Source organism: Syngnathus acus, chromosome 9, assembly GCF_901709675.1.
Source record: "Syngnathus acus chromosome 9, fSynAcu1.2, whole genome shotgun sequence".
Classification (NCBI taxonomy): Eukaryota; Metazoa; Chordata; class Actinopteri; order Syngnathiformes; family Syngnathidae; genus Syngnathus; species Syngnathus acus.
In genome coordinates this window covers 10216792-10235294 of record NC_051094.1, presented here as the reverse complement: position 1 = coordinate 10235294, position 18503 = coordinate 10216792, and the positions used below count along the sequence as shown (strand labels likewise).

Here is an 18503-nt window from a genome sequence, read left to right as displayed (position 1 = left end):
TAATGTGAAGTGGCGTGACAGTTGGGGTATTCCTGAAAATGGACTGAAAGGGTATCCATACTGCTGTGCTAAAAGTAGTGCAAATTAAGGTTTGCACACAAATGTCGTGGTATTACACCATGTATTTATTTGTGTATGTGAATGCACCTGTCATGTTGCTTTGCAATCACAAATACATTCATATGTGAACTGTGTGGACAATTTACAGATTTTACAGAGTGTCCAAAAAATACATGCAGCAAGGAAGGCACACGTTCAGATGCTGACAATCTGTTTGAATGGTATAGTTGAGAGGAAATCTGGATATTGAGCAGAAAAAATTGGCTTTTTTTTTTCCCATCTATCCTCATTAGATAATTCAGGTGAAAGCAGGAATCACTTTCATAGTAAAATAAAGTATGTTGAGTTTCCTGGTTTGCTCTTATCATAAGTGTAGGGGTATCTGTCCAGATTTCTGTTCAGAAAGAGTAGCTGTGGTGGGGGCAACAACACAACAAACATAAACACACCTGTCTTTTTCACCCATCCTACCTGCCCCCATGGGACTGTTGGGCAGAAGGCCCTATCAATGGTCCATCTGAGCCCGGGCGCCAGCACTGCCAAGCTTAGCTCCCAGTAGAGCACTCTGAGCTGACACTTCAAACCGAATGTGAGGAGACAGGGCGGCCTGGCCGGCTGGCTGGCTGCTTGCTGCTTCTGCACTACTATAAAGAAGCGTGGCGCATGTAAAACCACAGCCAGACCGTCTTGGGACGCCACAGTCCTGATTCTCTGGCGCACAGGGGGTGGAATGAATCCACAGCCAAGTCTTGAGAGGGCACCACCATCAATGGTGGCAAGGAAGGGAGCATAGGAGTGTGAGCTTACTAATTTCTAATATTAGAGTGCATAAATGTCTCGAGCATTTCCACCAAAATATGGTGCAGCGCATTATTGTCTGTGTGAAATCTGCTAGATACAGTATTCAAAATGAGTGAGAGGAAACTCACTCATATTCAGACAAAGTTGAATTGTATTTGCTGGGATCTTCTTCCAGTAAAAATGAATATAAACAAGCCTTGACATTGGTGAATAACTTTGAAGTTGAAATAAACAGCACTGCTGTCTACCTAGTATTCGTTTTGTTTGACAGCTTGGCCTATGACTGAAGTTTGATTTACCTGACTTGCACAGGTACTGGATGACCACTGTTCCACTAAAACGCTTGCTGAGTTTACTCCTGTAATGGGTTAAGTACAGAGGTCACATTTTGTGCAATGAATGTAAAATGCGGTTGTGACTGTTCTTTATAAAGTTAACCTTGCATTTTACACAGATTTCCATGTCTTCCATTTGTGTACTTGTACCGACTGCCATACTGTTCAGTCCGTCTGCTGGTTTCGTATCCCGTGGGTGCCGCTTTGATACATATGGTATCAGAAGTGAGCTTGCTTGCCATGAGGCTGTTGGATGTTTGCCCGGTGCAAGGAATAAAAAGGAAAATTTTCCAGAGATGAGTGAAATACATTGATGTAAGCTCATGTGAGTGCTTCATACTATTTTACTGTCAAAATACATTTGTAGGAAATGAAATGAAAAGTTGTGTACAGTCCTAGAAAGAGTAACCTCTAAAGTTGAATGGCAAAAGCTTGTACAAATTTGGATTTGGCCAAAATACAACACAAAACAAAGATTAGGTAGTATGTTGTCATGTTTAAGTTTTGGAGTGTTTGAAACATTTTTATTGTGTTTGTGTATATAGAATGTCACAATATTAAGATTGTCAAGACATTTTCATTGAGCGCGTCATTGCTGCAAAAGGAACAAAATAATAGGGATACCGTTTTTTCCCTATTATTATTATTTTTGTGTTGGACCAAAAAAAACAAAGCGATTGATATTTTTTTATGATTATTTATTGTCACTTTTGTTAGGTTCAAGTTATTTTGGTGACCATTTTCTTTTTTTTCTTATTCTTTTCTTTTCATTTTCTTTCTTTACCAACTACAATACGTGTGTGTACATACAAATTATACACAGCACCCTTCTACTGCATGTACAAAAGCAGCAACAACATTTTTATGAGAAGAGACTGTAATACTGTCATGCTGTCAAATGCTGTTAATGTTGCAATTTCAAAACTGACCTCAGTCAAAATAACTTGCATAAAACTTTTTTACTGGGATGCTAATTTGAAAGTAGTTCACCCTTGTCAGCCAATGTCACCTTTCACAACCAATCAAAATCAACAATGGGTACATATATGTGATACCAACACTGTCAACATTGGCAGAGGAAAATTTGATCCTCTTTGTCAATGACAATTTGCTTATTTACAACACAACCAAAAAGGTTACCAGGAGCACTACTTAAATTCAGAAACAATAAAGAACGTTGTCATGACAGGACAGTGAGCTGTCTTTCATCACCTTCTAATCAATTTCACTTGAAATTTATTTTGCTGAGTAATACCCAACACAGTGACAAGCAGAGTACAATAACATTGTCACTTAATAGTTAAAGTAAGCCTTGACTCTATTTTTCAAAGTTAACACAAATGTTTTACATGTATTCCTGTAATGCTAAAATCAATTCATGTTAAGATATACATGTATACACTTTTCTCAATATACATTCGCAGAATCTTTAAAAATGGGTTGAAAAGTGATCTAAACAAAAATAATAATAAAAACCCTTGATTGTTTTTATTGTTCAAATCAGACAGACTAGTCAAACTACATTAAAGATCACAAAACAGCGCAAGGCACAGGGAGCCTATCAGTGTGTGATCTGTGTGCCGACTACACTGCTTGCTCACATCATTTAATGAACCAAGTCCTTTTGCTAATGAGGCCAGCAAAGAACTTAAGGGTCAAGTTGTCTCACTCACACATAGACACTCACACACACACATTTTGTCACCACTTAAATGCAGTTTAGAAGCTCTGCACGCAAGAAAAAGAAAATACAAGTGTAAAATTGGGTGGTTCACTGTTAATTAGTAAAGACAGACGCACTTAAGTTCATTAACCTTCGTTGCCACTGAGCGATCGAGTGTCTCTTTCACATTTCATTATTGTTGGTAAATCACATTTTCATGACCTCAAAAGACATCACTTGCCTTTTTAGTGTAATCTTGTTTTAAAATGACTATAGGCATTAAAAATGATTGGTGCAAAAAAAGTTATGTATTGGTACTTTGACATTTCACTTATAGCAGTTAATGGACTGTGATTAAAACAAATTATATTTTGTACTTTTTTTTCCATAGGCCTCTTCAGCCTCCCAACTTTTTATCCTTACTCTCCTCACTTTCCCTTTGTTCCCGGATTGCACACCGCTATGTCCAGGTCTCGCCTCCAGGGAGTTCAGCCTGGCAGGTTTGTTTTCAGAGCTTTGCTGGTTTCTCCCCATTCTCTTCCCCACAAATCTCCTCTTTCTTTATTCTTCTCCTTTTTAATTTTTTTTTCTTTATCTGTACCGGGGCGAGCTAATTACCGGCGCATTCTCCTCCTGCCAAGTGCACGCCGCTTCTGTCGAACACCTATCCACTTCCCAGCCTCCCACCCCGCCAGCACCACCCCCACCCCTCTGTTTCTCTCCTCCTGGAGAGAAGGGGAGGCGGAGGGGATGGGTACAGATGTGTATTAATGAAGCAGTGAAGGGCAGGGGGTGACTCATAGAGAGGGTGAGTGAGAGAGGGGGGGGGACGCGGAGCAAAAGGCGATTTGCATGCAGAGACGAAGAGCTTCTCCACCTTTTCCCCAACGCCTCGCTTCCCTATCTGGTGTTCTCTCGCTCACTCGATCTCTGACTGTTCCTCTCTTCCTCCACGTCCTCTTCCCATCATACTGGGTTCTTTCACTTTGCTGCACCCTCAGTCTCCTCTACCTCTCGTCCCTCTCCTTTGCTCTCTAGCTTGCTGCCACTGCTGATTTGAATAATTCAGCACAAGCTGGTATTCTCCAGGGCCCCATTGTCTGTGCGCGCACGGCAGGCAAATAAGGAGCACGACAGAGCAAGGGAGAAAGAAAAGGAGGAAAGGGGGGAGTCCAGGCCAGTGTATGTATGAGTATGGGAATGGTAGAGGGGAGTGGGAGGTCCAACCTGCCTGCCTTCACCGAGCTGCGGTGTAAATCTGCACTAATGAGGTAGAGGAGGAATACCTGGACCTTGTACTAGACTACAGAAGACTCGGGTAGGCAAGCACATTAAAGCGCACAGACAGACGTGTATGTAACCATCTGCATTCAAACAACACCTTCATAACCTTCGCTGTTTTGCTTTGTTTTCACTTATTGACTTGTTGCTAACCTTCACTTCTATGTGTGTGTGTGCAGTCTGGCACATGTTCAATGTCATCTTTCAGTGGAAAGACTATGAGCTAAAAAAAAATAATAATGCTCCCAAGGGTAAAAAGACAAAATTGTCAGGATAAACATTGTCGCGCCTATCGTCAATATGCATCGGCAGAAAATAATTTCAATTGCCTACACTGATCACAAACCATTTAAGTCAGGGTAGTATCCTCCTCACCAACACACACAAAATTGTAAACAAAACTGAAAATGGTTTTGCTATGCTTTTAGTGTTTCCCCAAAATATTGTATGTACAAGGTGTACAAATTTGAGTTCTCCTAAACAAGATTTCCAGTAAACAAGTGCCTTGAAAGACTAACTAAACCTGAAATTACAACTATCATCATTCAAGACGTCAGCAAATCAAAACTTTTTTGCAACAGCTCAGTAGTCAAATAATTAATTGAATGCTAAGCAAAAGCTAAATAGAATTATTTAAACAGTACACAATGACAAAGCAAACACAAACTCAACATAAATTCTTATGCTGCCTGCTGACAGACACTTATTCCAACAATTAAGTTATCAGTATCTGAATAATTTGTCTTACACAAAATCAAATAAGCTTTGTGGTTAAGAACAAATACCAACAAGCAAAGATTGTATTCCCGATCTCACAAAGCTTTTTGATTTGTGAGCTGAACATCACTTGCAAAACGACACTTACCAGTCAGTCCTGCTCCTGCCAAATGCACTGGTGCATTCCTTGTTTAACATTCTGTTCTAAGGCCATAATTCACTTCTAGCACTCGCTCACTTGCACCAGATAGGGTTACCCCATCTAGGCAAGCTAGTTTTAGCAAGCTAAAACTATGGTGGTATATATTTAGTTTACCTGGCAACTGTTTTAAACATATGGTAAAATATTACTATGAGCGCTAAATGTACAGTTTTGTGATAATGGCAATCTGAGCCTCTAGCAAATGAATTCTGGTTTATTATTTCTTATGGAAAAAATGTGTTGACATGAGAGTAACTTGGAAATCATCATACTGTTTGACCCATGATCTTCATCAAATTTTTTTTTTTTGCTTGAACTTTTACTATTTCTTATTTGGCAGAAAAAAAACACTTCCAGTCACTGTCTGCCTTCTTCCCATTCACTATCAGGAGTGACTTTCACAAAGGAGGGGGGCTGAAATGTGTCCCGTCCATGGGAACTTCCCCAGATGACAGACAATACAAAGACTGGCCTCAGATCAGCAGAATCTAACAAAGCTCCCGAGACGCTATCGACACGACGGATTCTTCACAACCTACTGGTGATTTGTTCCCATAAGAAAATATGTCAGTAATCGCTACACCTTCATGAATATGGACCAATGTGGAAGCTTTGTAGCAGCTACACAGGGACTTCAGTCAAATGGCACTCTCAAGAGATGACACGCTAGCCCGTGAAATGAATTTCTTTAAAAATATATATTTCCAATGTCTAGACATGAAAGGAATGATGCAAATGTTGGGAAAGGAATTTCTTTTATAATTCTACTGAACCTGCTGTCAGGCATGGCTATTGTGCAATTCAAGCATTTGAAAGTGATTGGAAGAATAGATTCCACGTTAGGTAATGCACAATTTCAATCAATGCTTCATCAATTCCATATTTGACTCGCATCTTTAAATAATTTGTGTGACTGGGAGGCATGATAACGGATTTTTCAGAAACCCATAGCCTGTTTCTCCGGGTACTGAATGTGAACAAGTTATGAGGTTGTTTATGAAAAGTAACAAGCTAGTAACATGTTAAATGGGCTCATTAAACAGCAAATCACAAATCAGCGCCCGCTTCCCTTTTTCTTCCCTCATTTCCTTCTTGTGTGATGTTTATCTTTTCCTGCATCAAAAAGTGCGAGCGCTGTTTTTAGCCATGCAATTAGGACAAAAGAACTATTGTAAAAGCAGTCATTATGTGTACGTGTCCTTTTGTGTAACTAATGCACTTGTCAAGTCATTTAGCAAAACCCAGACGAGTATAGAATATTCCAAGTACAGTTTCAAGAAAACGAGACCATAAGACATCTGTCAAACAGCTGATAGGAATTCTTGAAGAATTTGAGAAAAACTGAAGGATTACAAAACGCTGCAAGAAAGCTGGAGCAGAAAGATGAAACGTTAGATGACTGGAGTCTATTAAAATCAGTCTATAGATTTCTTGATCTGTACCATACATAGCTAATCTGAAGTACATTCCATTCATAAAATGTCATTTCACGATAGCGGTATGACTATTTGCCTTCCTCCATCTTAAGTGGTTGAAATGAGCACATCTGGGTTGTTGTTTGAAGCCTTTTAAACAGCTAAAGCAACACAAAACAGGTTTACAGAACACACACATACACACACACACACGTCATGAGCAGGCCTTGTCAGTCCCACAGGCAGAGACAGTAATCAGGTGGAGAAGTGAGTGCTTAAGAAGTGTCAACAGAAACAAACCCAGTGCATGGTTTGGGCCAGATTGAAGTGATAGCTCATTGCCAGTGACATAATGTAGATGAATGGTGGTGCAATCCATCAGAGGAGGACGGCTGGCGTGAATGCAAGGCTTGAGGATAGGAGGGGTGTGACCCTCTCAATGTCTTGGCTGCTTGTAGGGATCTCCTTACCCTACACCTGTTAACAGCACCAATCCCCCTTGTACAAACAGTAAAATGATCCTTTCCAATGAAAGTAAACATGAAAGAAGAACAGGAGAAAGAGAGAAGGGAGAGAGAGAGAGGGACAAAGAGATAAAGAAGAGGGCAAGAAATGTTGTTTGTTTTTGAAAAGACTGACACTTCCGGTCATGATGGATGTATTTAAGGCCTGGAGAGTCAAGTTATGGTCACATACATATTGTAGTTCAGGTCCACATTGTGACTAACGCAAGAGGGACATCTAGTGGTAAATATGTGAACATGTCATATTTCTCAATAAGTGGGAATGTGCCCCAAAGTTTTCTGCGTGGATGTCAAACGTCACAAAGTCAGCTGTGATGAATTATTGTAGTATGTTTCAGCATTGTCACAAGAGAAAAAGAAATGATTCTTTTTAGATGAAAGAGAATATAGTATGCTTTGAACGTGTTCTTTTGTACACTACATCTGCATGTCATCTTTTTTATGCGCAACACACATGACCACCACATTTTCTTGATCAGCATGATGTAATGTATCCCTGCCTATAATCTGTCTTGTCAATGAATAACGGGTGCATAACAGTAGAAAGGAAAACTGAAGAAAGCAGGCAAAGAGCCAGTCTGCTTTATAATTACCTATTAAGATCAGAAACGTTTTAAAACATCTGATAAAAGAAGGTAAAGTCATAAGTAGGGACTTCACAAAGACTCATAATACAGGGATTAAATAAAACGGTCATTTTTTAAATTTGATTACAATCATTGGCAGTTGTAAACAACAGTGAGTCTGTTCCATTATTGGCCATGCACATCCACTCCGGCTCCACTATTTGACACATGATGTGGTATGTTTTGGAGCATGAGCTCTTCCTTTTCCTCTCAATAATGATCTCCTCCTATCATGTCATTTGGTTTTATCTCTTCGTTGTTCAGAGGGTTGTTCATCCATATGCGCCTCACCAAATAATTCAGTAATGCTTTAGTATGGAAATCATAAATCGGAATTAATTTGTCAATGAACATTGCAAAAGCATATGTGTAGTACATAGACTGTACCCAGTGAAGTCACACATTTTAAAATGCAAGAAGGAGACTACTTTAAAAATGTATACATATAAATTCATCTTCATGAGTCTTCTAACACAGCCCTCCATCACTGTCTGCTCAGCTGACAGAATACATGCAAAGCCATTTTCCTCTTCTTTATCCTCAAATGTCTGCATTCCTTCCCCCTCCCTCTTTTTCCACTCTCACACTGTGTCTCTAACGAGTCACGTCCATCTAGCAATTATTATGAAATTAAAGCTATTTTCCATGGCCGATGTTTGCCCCGGTAATAACCACACCAAGATAGGCTTCATTCATTTAGCATTTTAGTTCAGCTCAATTCCTGTCGCATTAGCAAGTAGAGCAAAATCAGAGTGTCACTCAGATATTCTGCTTAATGGATCGGCAATGGGACGTTTTTTTTTTCTTTTCCTTTCGCGATCCTCCTAACCCTATCTTCCTGCCAATTACGCTGTTTAATCTATATGTAGATAATGGTGTCCAGGACCTCCCTGTTGAAATGTCAGGTGTGAAGAGGTTATTAGCTAACTTTTAATTACTGTCCATCATTCAGTAGCTCGTAGGACAGATTGGCTTTTTTTTTTTGGACTGTTCACTTATCTGGACTGAATGTTGGCTGCAAGAAGGGGAGAGAAAGACATTCTGGATGCTGTTGTGATATGAAGTCAGAGCTCAGTTTTTGTGTTATTAACGGAGCTCGGTGTGTGTGGGAGAAGATGGTTTGACCAAGAACATCCTGGCTAATATGAATTTGAAAAGGTTTTAGAGGCAATAAGTGGGCTTGAAGAAAGTGGAGCTGTATACAAGCAATTTTGCATGAACATTTATCAGAAAAAAAAGTGTGCTTTTAAGTTTTCCCAAATACTGAAACCATATTAGGTTCTGTGGTTCAGCAAACTCTGAGCCATGTCATCCTCTGGAAGATTTGTTGGTCTCGGGAACCTGCAGCGGCTTTGGGACACAGATGGCGCTTTTCATTGCTGGTTTATTCGTAGCCATTTTCTTCCTCTTCAAATGTTTTAAAAGTCTGCAAGCCATTTTCTCAGACTCCCCCTGCCCCTCTCTTAAAGACCCCATTGTACATTTGAAGACCGGCAACCCCTCACCCTAACTGTGACGTTCTCAACTGCAACTCATGATCTTCTATACTGTGCATTTGGGGCCCAAAATAACAGACAGAATCTCTGAAATCTGGAACTGGCTTTATAATGCATATGACTATGTGCAATTATGAAAATGCAATGCTTGTTAAGCATTTGTTTTTCATTTTGTTACTTGGCATTTTTTTTTACTGTCTTGATTGTGGAGATTGTTAGTTATGTTAGATTACCATTTACATTTTGGGGCAAAGGGAGCAGTTTAGTAGTCACTATTGGACAAAAAAAAAAAAAATCATTCATCCATCCATTTCTTTCTTTATCACTTATCCTATAAATAAAAACTACTTACCTATAAATAAAACTACTTGAATTTTGAATGAATGTACTATTATGAACTGCAGGGCAGCACAGCACCTCTTACAGTGCCACTCATACTTTTCTGCAAACATTTAGCACACATTTTGAGACATCTACAGCTATAGTTCTCCCTTTGCCTCTATTTTAGTCCACATACTCATACACATACTGTTTTCATAGACTGGCAAATGTTAAACCATTTAACTGAAAACATCATTAAGTCGATTAATGCTTTTCATGCCAGACTACCTCCCTTTGAACTGGAGTGCGTGTGATATTTAAGACTTTAAGTGGAGCCCGAGTATTCTTTGAGGGGTATTGTGTGTGTTAGGACTGTGCTCGCAGCGCTGCCGTGAATTATGGATGACCCATGAAGACCCCGGGCCCCGCTACCCATACCTGTGGAAAACTCTGTCATCTGGTTCGCATCCAACTCACATTTTAGGAGTGGGGGAGTAGAGCTCAAAGTGAAGAAATCAAGCAAAGCTGGTGCTGGGGTCAATGAATGGCGGAAGAAAATATTATGACATTAGATCAGTTGAGTTGCAAACTGGTTTTCAGGACGATAGCGTCTTGCGCATTGCAAGAGAGACTTCCACTAAGACAAACAAGAGTTGGATCAGCACCTCCGTGGAAGTACCTGAAACTTGTCAGTGGGATTGTTTTTTTATACATAAATAAGTGAGATACGATTTATACGCTCCTGTATGTATTTGTTGTATGCTGAAAGGGATTTTAAGTATGTCATTTGAGGAGGAAAATACCATTATGCTTTAATTTGCCTTCATTGTGATATGCATTCTAGCAGAAGCACCCACAGGCCTCCTCAAATTTGTTGAGGCTGCCCCCTTCTGGTACATGGCAGCCAAGTGTGTACTGCATTGTTTTAGAATGGAATCATCTGTTCTGAATGAGCAGAGATCATGTGCAGTAATCATGCTTCAGTACGATTACAGCAATCACGCAACGAAATGTGTCATTTAGGATAATGGTGCTCCAGGACTTTGCACTCCAAACAAAATACCCAATCGACTACACTGAGCACATAGCAGGGGCACCCCTCCATAAGGGGGAGAAAGGTGATGACGATTCAAGGGTCTGAGGCTGACAGGCCCCATTGAAAACAGTATTTTAAGTCACTCCTGGCGTGACCTGAAGTTACACTTCTTGGCTGTATGAGCCCCAAACTGCACAGAGAAGAAAAAGTTTCACATCTCATTCAGGTATTTTTCATTTTGGGTATTTTGACCTGCATAGTGTTTCTTTATTAACAGAATTGAATTTATATGTTGGGGAAAAAAATTATAAAATGAAAGACGAGAAAAACAATGTACTAAATGGACACAGGTGGGCCTTCACAAGCAGTACATGAAAAATGATTGACTAAATGGATGCCCTTTTCCAGACCTTGGTGGAGCTCTGCATTGTACACTACACTGAGTGCCTATGTAATGTATGCTTTTTTGTGTATGGTTTCACAAATGGTGGTTCTTTTGTCTCTGAGTACATCATAACTTGAAGTGTGAGCTTTTCACAAGCCATATAACACAATGCCACAAACAGTAAATCTGTTTATTACGTAATGCAACTAATCTGAGTCCAAAGGTGTATTAGCATAATTTACATCATGTCAGACCACATGATTGCTTGGTGATGTCATTGTGCACCTATAAATATTTTTAGAGGGTTTACAGTGGTCACCTTCAAATGTTTGTTTAACGCATACTGTAATTTGTAGCATCATGTACAGGGACAGTAGAACTATGCTTGGAATCTCTAACTACATTCACTAAGACATCATGCGATGAGAACATGATTTTTATATTTTTCTGTAAGAGTTGTTGAAGAATGATGATTGGATGGCATTTAAGGTACAGAACAGAGCCAACCGCTTTGATTCTCAGCCAAAATAAATGAGCCATTGTCATAAGAGATAGTCGTGACAACATTTTGCATCATATTCTCGCTCTTAATTACTGCACTAAAAATATTCCTTAGGATGGAAAATCAGGGAGACAGACTAAGTATCCTCCATATGTGGCCACCCACTCACTCATCTGCGCTCGCATCCGACTTAAGTAGGTTACGTTCAACCTTGTTAGCACGCTCAGTATGTGACGCAATTTCTATTACATGGCCGCATGATGAGCGATTCAGTTATCAAGCTCATAGGTTAGTCATTGTCTTTGTTAGTTAATTAGTATGTTAGTTTGTTAGTTATTTAAAGCTTTCTGGTTAGTATTTGTCATATTTCCAAGAATGTTAGTAGCTTGTGGAAAACTGTTGTGTTCCATACACAAATGATGAGTTGTCATTAAGATTTCAAACATAATTCTTGTTAACACAGGCCATGCTTTAGTCTGTTAATCAACAAGGACAGAGAGATATTTTCTTTTGGAAAATGTGAGAAGAATAAAAAGATATGCAGAGCAGAGATGTTAGTACTTGGCAACGGTGCCATTGTTAGTATCAGAGGGAGTTAGTAACGTTGCCCTTGGTGACAACAATTAAGGCACTCACCTGCAAAGCTTGACCACACCGTGCACACAAAGTCACACACACTTGTGATTCTCTGACTTCGGCCTCGAGTGTGACACAATCCATCACAAAATTTTGGTGGACTTTGTGGTCAAGCCAGGTTTGATAAGCCACTTTCCTGCTTCTGGCTCATGCCATTTCCTCCCCAAATCTTGAAACCCTTCTTGATGCACTCAGCTCATGTTTATATTTGATGTCCTTCTGTCACGATCAGCCGGAATAGTTTTTGTAGAAGAGGGGTTGCAGGATCAAGAGAGAGGAGAGGGTTTGTGTGTGTTTGCGGCCACAAAGCAGAGGGTTAGTCACTGAGTGTGAGGCCAGCCAATAGCACTGAGCGGAGAGGTTAGTAGTCATCACACTGTTAGCAGAAATTAGTCTTGTTAGGGAGATAATGTTAGTATAATCCAGACCTCTGTAAAAATGTGTTGGCGTTATTATTAGCATATGCTGACTTTTGTTTAGGAATCAGACACAAGTCAGTCTTTTGGCAGCATTCTTGTGATTATTCACAAGTATCCTCCAGATGTTTAGATTTAGGTTATTACTATAGTTTGATTAGTAGTGAGGGCAAAATGCCAAATAATTATTTCTGAATATTTTGTCCGGGGTCTGGTGCATTCTGTACTAGAACTTGTAAACATGCACACGGACACGCAAAGATACAGAAATATTGCACATGCATACAGACGTGCGTTCACACAGATTCACGCTTAAGTGAAATGGCCACATTGCACTATCTATGATAGGTAGGACATAAAGAAATACACAAAGCTGGCTAAGATTATCAAACACATTTTGAAAGTGGGGGATTCTTTTTAGGCGAAAATATAGAAAATATGTGGGTAGGTATTTTGATCGACAAGAACTATGTAAGCTATAGAATGACTTCTGGTGAATTTCAATGTCTTCTTCCAGGAGAAAGAGAGCAACTAATCGGGGAGGTAACCAAGACAACAAGGGGATGTCATTGCACACAGCAGAAAATAAAAGTCTTGGCAGCCACAGTGGCTTTTGCATGTGCAAAAAAATGGTTGATAAAGCTAGTTTAGGATTTATGTGCGTCATTGAAAGAGAAAGGACTGAGTATTGTCACATGACACCACCTCCATGCTGAAAACTGGATCTATTTCTCTTTCTAACAGATAGAAAGGAAGAAATCTGATCACTCAAATGCATTGTTCAGTGACACACAAAAGCATTAGAAGTCGATCCGTCCAGGGTAGCAGGGACTCGGTGGTCCAGTATCCCACTGCAGGAGAAAATACATGACACTAAGTCAAACGTCTCGATAAGAATGTATTCATTAGGTGAGGTTATAAGTTTGACCAAACTATGAATTGTGTTTGTGAACTTCTCACCATAATAGACATCATATGGCAACCCATCGCTCCTGTTCCAATCTACAGTATATGCACAAATCGCACCCTTGCAAATACAGAGTAAATGTAAAATAAGTGAGGTGGAGATTAAAATTCTCTCAATTTAAATATGCAGGGGCATTATTTACCTTCATTGAGGCAGCCCAAGGCAAGTCATTGAAGCGATGTCCTCAGCACGATGAGTCCAAAGTGAGACCAAAACTGCTGTCTATCCATGTAACTGACAGGGACACACAACACGAATCTGTACAAAAAGCTACAAAAAACCTGCAGTCCTCTCAAGCCACTCCTTGATGATGTCAATCCATAAATTAATGAAACTACATATACAGCTGCCACACCAAATATTTCACATTGATTTGAATAAACAAATATTGCACAATATCAAAAGAGCCCCTCTCTTGGGTGTAATTAGAAAATATAGTCTTGAGCACATAACCTGTCCAGCTGCTGTTCCAGTGGCCTGAATTGGTGTCAGGTGGACAGTCCTTGAGGTTGAATCCAGTAAATCCCAGCACACTACTTCCTAAAAATCATAAGCATACAACAGCAATAGCATTTGAATACAAAATAGAATTTGAATTGGGATTTTCCCCTCAACATCATGCAGCAACCTTTTTTCAGGAAGCTGCAGGCAAAGCTTAGTGTTGAATTTAGGTCACTTAATTTGGCAATAAAAAAAGCCCCGGAGTCAGTATATGTGTATGCAGCCGCTTACATGAGGGAAATGCTGTTATGAAAAAACATAAACAAATCACTGTATATTGAGAACAATTGTGATTATGCCCTATAAGCACAACAGTATAATCATACTGACTTCTCTGTCACAGCAAAGATTGATGCTGTTGTTATATATATTTAAGAAATGACAAACTGAGCCGACCGTGCCGCACGCAGTAGGATGCTATAAATAAAATACGCTTGCAAATACATGCCCATATAGCATGGATCTTTTACTTACCAGTCATCTGCAGGTTGCACATCTCCCACAACGTCGGCGTGATTGTATTAGATCTCTCACTAAAGCAGCCAACATGACAAACAGGCACCATGTTGTTTCCTGCAGTAAAAGAGCGAGATGGTCGCTCCTACATAGTGTTCAGCTGCAGAGCTGCTGCAAGCTCAAGTGGGAGTGCCGGGAGCAGCTGCGCACAACCCAGTTAGGAGCACTGGATAATGTGGATAAGTCCCGAAACAAAAGACCGTCTTGGCTGCGAGAGGCTGCGTCGACATGAATAAGTCAGTGGAGCCGCTCCCCAGCTGCTGCTACAGGTTTGTGCTCTTTTGTATGTCCGCCCTTCATCCGCCATCTGTTTCCTGGGCAACCGAGGACTGCCTGCGGGTATCAACACCCCCAGCCACCACCTCGAACAAGAAACACTACTATTCTTGGTACCATTGTGCAGGAGTATAAGCAGACATTTGTGACGCCGTTAATTTGGATATTTTCAAACATACGCCCATGGACAAAAATTGTTGGTATCCCTCTGTTAATGGAAGTAAAACCCACAGTGGTCACAAAAGTATGACAAAAGTAATAATAAATAGGAAATATTGTGAAAATTAACCAATAAAAATCAGACAATGCTTTTGATTTACATATACATTGTACATTTACAAAACAAATTATACTCTAAACTTCATTGTAACCACAAAAACAAATCAAGTTCGAATGATAATAGCTTGCACAATGTGGGTTTTATTATGCTTTGTGATTTTATAGCTATGAAGTTTTAAGAAAAAAATACACCTGTTGCTGATCCTAATCTCTAATTTATGAATACAGCATAACTAAATGTATTACTAAATTGCACATTATATTATATTTTTATATTTTTATTATATTTATATATTAATAATAATAATAATAATAATATGTGTTTGAGAAATAACGAGGGTAGATTTGGGTTACGCGCAAAAAAAATCAAGTCAAGTTTATTTGCATCTGTGATTTAAAAACAATGATAGTAATGTATTAAGCAGTCTAATTTACATAAAACTTCATTTTGACGCCACTGTTTTTTAGATCGTACTTTTACGTAAGTAAATCAGTTAAATCCGTTCTAACTTTTACTTTTTAGTATTTGTAAGTTATCTGTACAGTACAGAATACCGCAATTAACCAGTACTGAATGAAAAAGGGAGATGCCTTCACGTATGTATTTAACATCCTGCACAGCTGGGGGCGACAACGTGCACAAAGTAGAACCTCTCCACAGTTGCTCATGGTACCATTTGCTTGTGAGCTGTTCCATAAAACCATATATATTCCATGCAATGTGAGCGAGTGTTCCATCGTGTAGTGGTTAGTACTCTGGACTCTCACCCCAGCGACCTGGGTTCAAAGCCCAGTGAGATGTAAAGCATTTTATCATAGAAAAATTTGCAACACAGTCCCTCGTGTGCTGCCCCATATAACCATTATAACTATTTGCTTGTGAGCTGATCCATAAAACCATATAGATTCCATTCAATGTGAGCAAGGGTTCCAGAGTGTGGTGGTTACTGCTCTGGGCTCTCACCCCAGCGACCTGGGTTCAAATCCCTGTGAGACCTAAAATATTTTATCATAGAAAAATTTGCAACACAGTTGCTCATGCGCTGCCTCATATAACCATCATATTTGCTTGTGAGCTGCTCCATAAAACCATATATATTCCATGCAATGTGAGCAACGGTTCCGTAGTGGTTAGTGCTCTGGACTTTCACCCCAGCAAGCCGAGTTCAAATCCCAGTGAGACCTAAAACATTTTATCATAGAAAAATTTGCAACACAGTTGCTCATGTGCTCCCTCATATAACCATTTGCTTGTGAGCTGTTCCATAAAACCATATATATTCCATGCAATGTGAGCAAGGGTTCCATAGTGTAGTGGTTCGTGCTTAGGGCTCTCACCCCAGCAACCTGGGTTCAAATCCCAGTGAGACCTAAAATGTTTTATCAAAGAAGAATTTGCAACACAGTTTCTCGTGTGCTAACCCATATAACCATTATAACTATTTGCTTGTGAGCTGCTCCATAAAACCATATATATTCCATGTAACATAAGCGAGGGTTCCATAGGGTAGAGAGTCCGTGTGATTCCCTCGTTAAGTGCACCTGCGTGAAACGTTTTAGCTCCTGCGGAACGTGAAAGTGACCAAAAACTTTTCACGCAGGTGCGCTTAACGAGGGTCACTTGGAAAACATGTTGGAACGCGGCCCCGAGGACTAGAGCTTGACACCTGTGACCTTTGACCATGATATTTCCCTAATAAAGTGGCCTGTTATTAGGTACACTTGAAAATGGCGGTGTACCTAATGGAGTGTCCGTGTGATTCCCTCGTTAAGTGCACCTGCGTGAAAAGTTTTAGCTCCTGCGGAACGTGAAAGAAGCTAAAACTTTTCACGCAGGTGCGCTTAACGAGGGTCACTTGGAAAACATGTTGGAACGCGGCCCCGAGGACTAGAGCTTGACACCTGTGACCTTTGACCATGATATTTCCCTAATAAAGTGGCCTGTTATTAGGTACACTTGAAAATGGCGGTGTACCTATTGGAGTGTCCGTGTGATTCCCTCGTTAAGTGCACCTGCGTGAAAAGTTTTAGCTCCTGCGGAACGTGAAAGAAGCTAAAACTTTTCACGCAGGTGCGCTTAACGAGGGTCACTTGGAAAACATGTTGGAACGCGGCCCCGAGGACTAGAGCTTGACACCTGTGACCTTTGACCATGATATTTCCCTAATAAAATGGCCTGTTATTAGGTACACTTGAAAATGGCGGTGTACCTAATGGAGTGTCTGTGTGATTCCCTCGTTAAGTGCACCTGCGTGAAAAGTTTTAGCTCCTGCAGAACGTGAAAGAAGCTAAAACTTTTCACGCAGGTGCGCTTAACGAGGGTCACTTGGAAAACATGTTGGAACGCGGCCCCGAGGACTAGAGCTTGACACCTGTGACCTTTGACCATGATATTTCCCTAATAAAGTGGCCTGTTATTAGGTACACTTGAAAATGGCGGTGTACCTAATGGAGTGTCCATGTGATTCCCTCGTTAAGTGCACCTGCGTGAAAAGTTTTAGCTCCTGCAGAACGTGAAAGAAGCTAAAACTTTTCACGCAGGTGCGCTTAACGAGGGTCACTTGGAAAACATGTTGGAACGCGGCCCCGAGGACTAGAGCTTGACACCTGTGACTTTTGACCATGATATTTCCCGAATAAAATGGCCTGTTATTAGGTACACTTGAAAATGGCGGTGTACCTAATGGAGTGTCCGTGTGATTCCCTCGTTAAGTGCACCTGCGTGAAAAGTTTTAGCTCCTGCGGAACGTGAAAGAAGCTAAAACTTTTCACGCAGGTGCGCTTAACGAGGGTCACTTGGAAAACATGTTGGAACGCGGCCCCGAGGACTAGAGCTTGACACCTGTGACCTTTGACCATGATATTTCCCTAATAAAATGGCCTGTTATTAGGTACACTTGAAAATGGCGGTGTACCTAATGGAGTGTCCATGTGATTCCCTCGTTAAGTGCACCTGCGTGAAAAGTTTTAGCTCCTGCAGAACGTGAAAGAAGCTAAAACTTTTCACGCAGGTGCGCTTAACGAGGGTCACTTGGAAAACATGTTGGAACGCGGCCCCGAGGACTAGAGCTTGACACCTGTGACTTTTGACCATGATATTTCCCTAATAAAATGGCCTGTTACTAGGTACACTTGAAAATGGCGGTGTACCTAATGGAGTGTCTGTGTGATTCCCTCGTTAAGTGCACCTGCGTGAAAAGTTTTAGCTCCTGCAGAACGTGAAAGAAGCTAAAACTTTTCACGCAGGTGCGCTTAACGAGGGTCACTTGGAAAACATGTTGGAACGCGGCCCCGAGGACTAGAGCTTGCCACCTGTGACCTTTGACCATGATATTTCCCTAATAAAATGGCCTGTTATTAGGTACACTTGAAAATGGCGGTGTACCTAATGGAGTGTCCATGTGACGTCACAGATCAAACAGCCAATCAGAAAGTAGGGGTGAGGGCGGGTGTGGCACTTTCACATTTTTCCATTATAAAATACTTATTGGGTCGCACCGGGATTTGAACTGAGGTCTCTGAGGTGAGAGTCCAGAGCGCTGACCACT

General features: G+C 40.5%; 3 long non-coding RNA genes across 4 annotated transcripts in view; 1 reads left to right on the top strand and 2 right to left on the bottom strand.

Annotated features, from left to right (window-relative positions):
- The window catches only part of LOC119127447, a 188334-nt gene extending 182112 nt beyond the window's left edge, over positions 1-6222 (top strand). Inside the window, exons 6-7 of one of the 2 annotated variants that reach the window (XR_005098824.1) lie at positions 3251-3359; positions 5400-6222. This is a non-coding gene — a long non-coding RNA (uncharacterized LOC119127447). The remainder of the gene's footprint in view (positions 1-3250; positions 3360-5399) is intronic. The other variant, XR_005098825.1, reaches the window with a different exon arrangement.
- A 3252-nt stretch (positions 6223-9474) lies between these two features.
- LOC119127475 lies at positions 9475-13461 on the bottom strand. The gene is made up of 3 exons (XR_005098830.1): positions 13377-13461; positions 10799-13267; positions 9475-9487 (listed from the first exon to the last, which is right to left on the bottom strand). It is a non-coding gene; the product is annotated as an uncharacterized LOC119127475 (long non-coding RNA).
- A 278-nt stretch (positions 13462-13739) lies between these two features.
- Positions 13740-14762, bottom strand: LOC119127476. The gene is made up of 2 exons (XR_005098831.1): positions 14359-14762; positions 13740-13923 (listed from the first exon to the last, which is right to left on the bottom strand). It is a non-coding gene; the product is annotated as an uncharacterized LOC119127476 (long non-coding RNA).
- Between the last annotated feature and the right edge of the window lie 3741 nt (positions 14763-18503).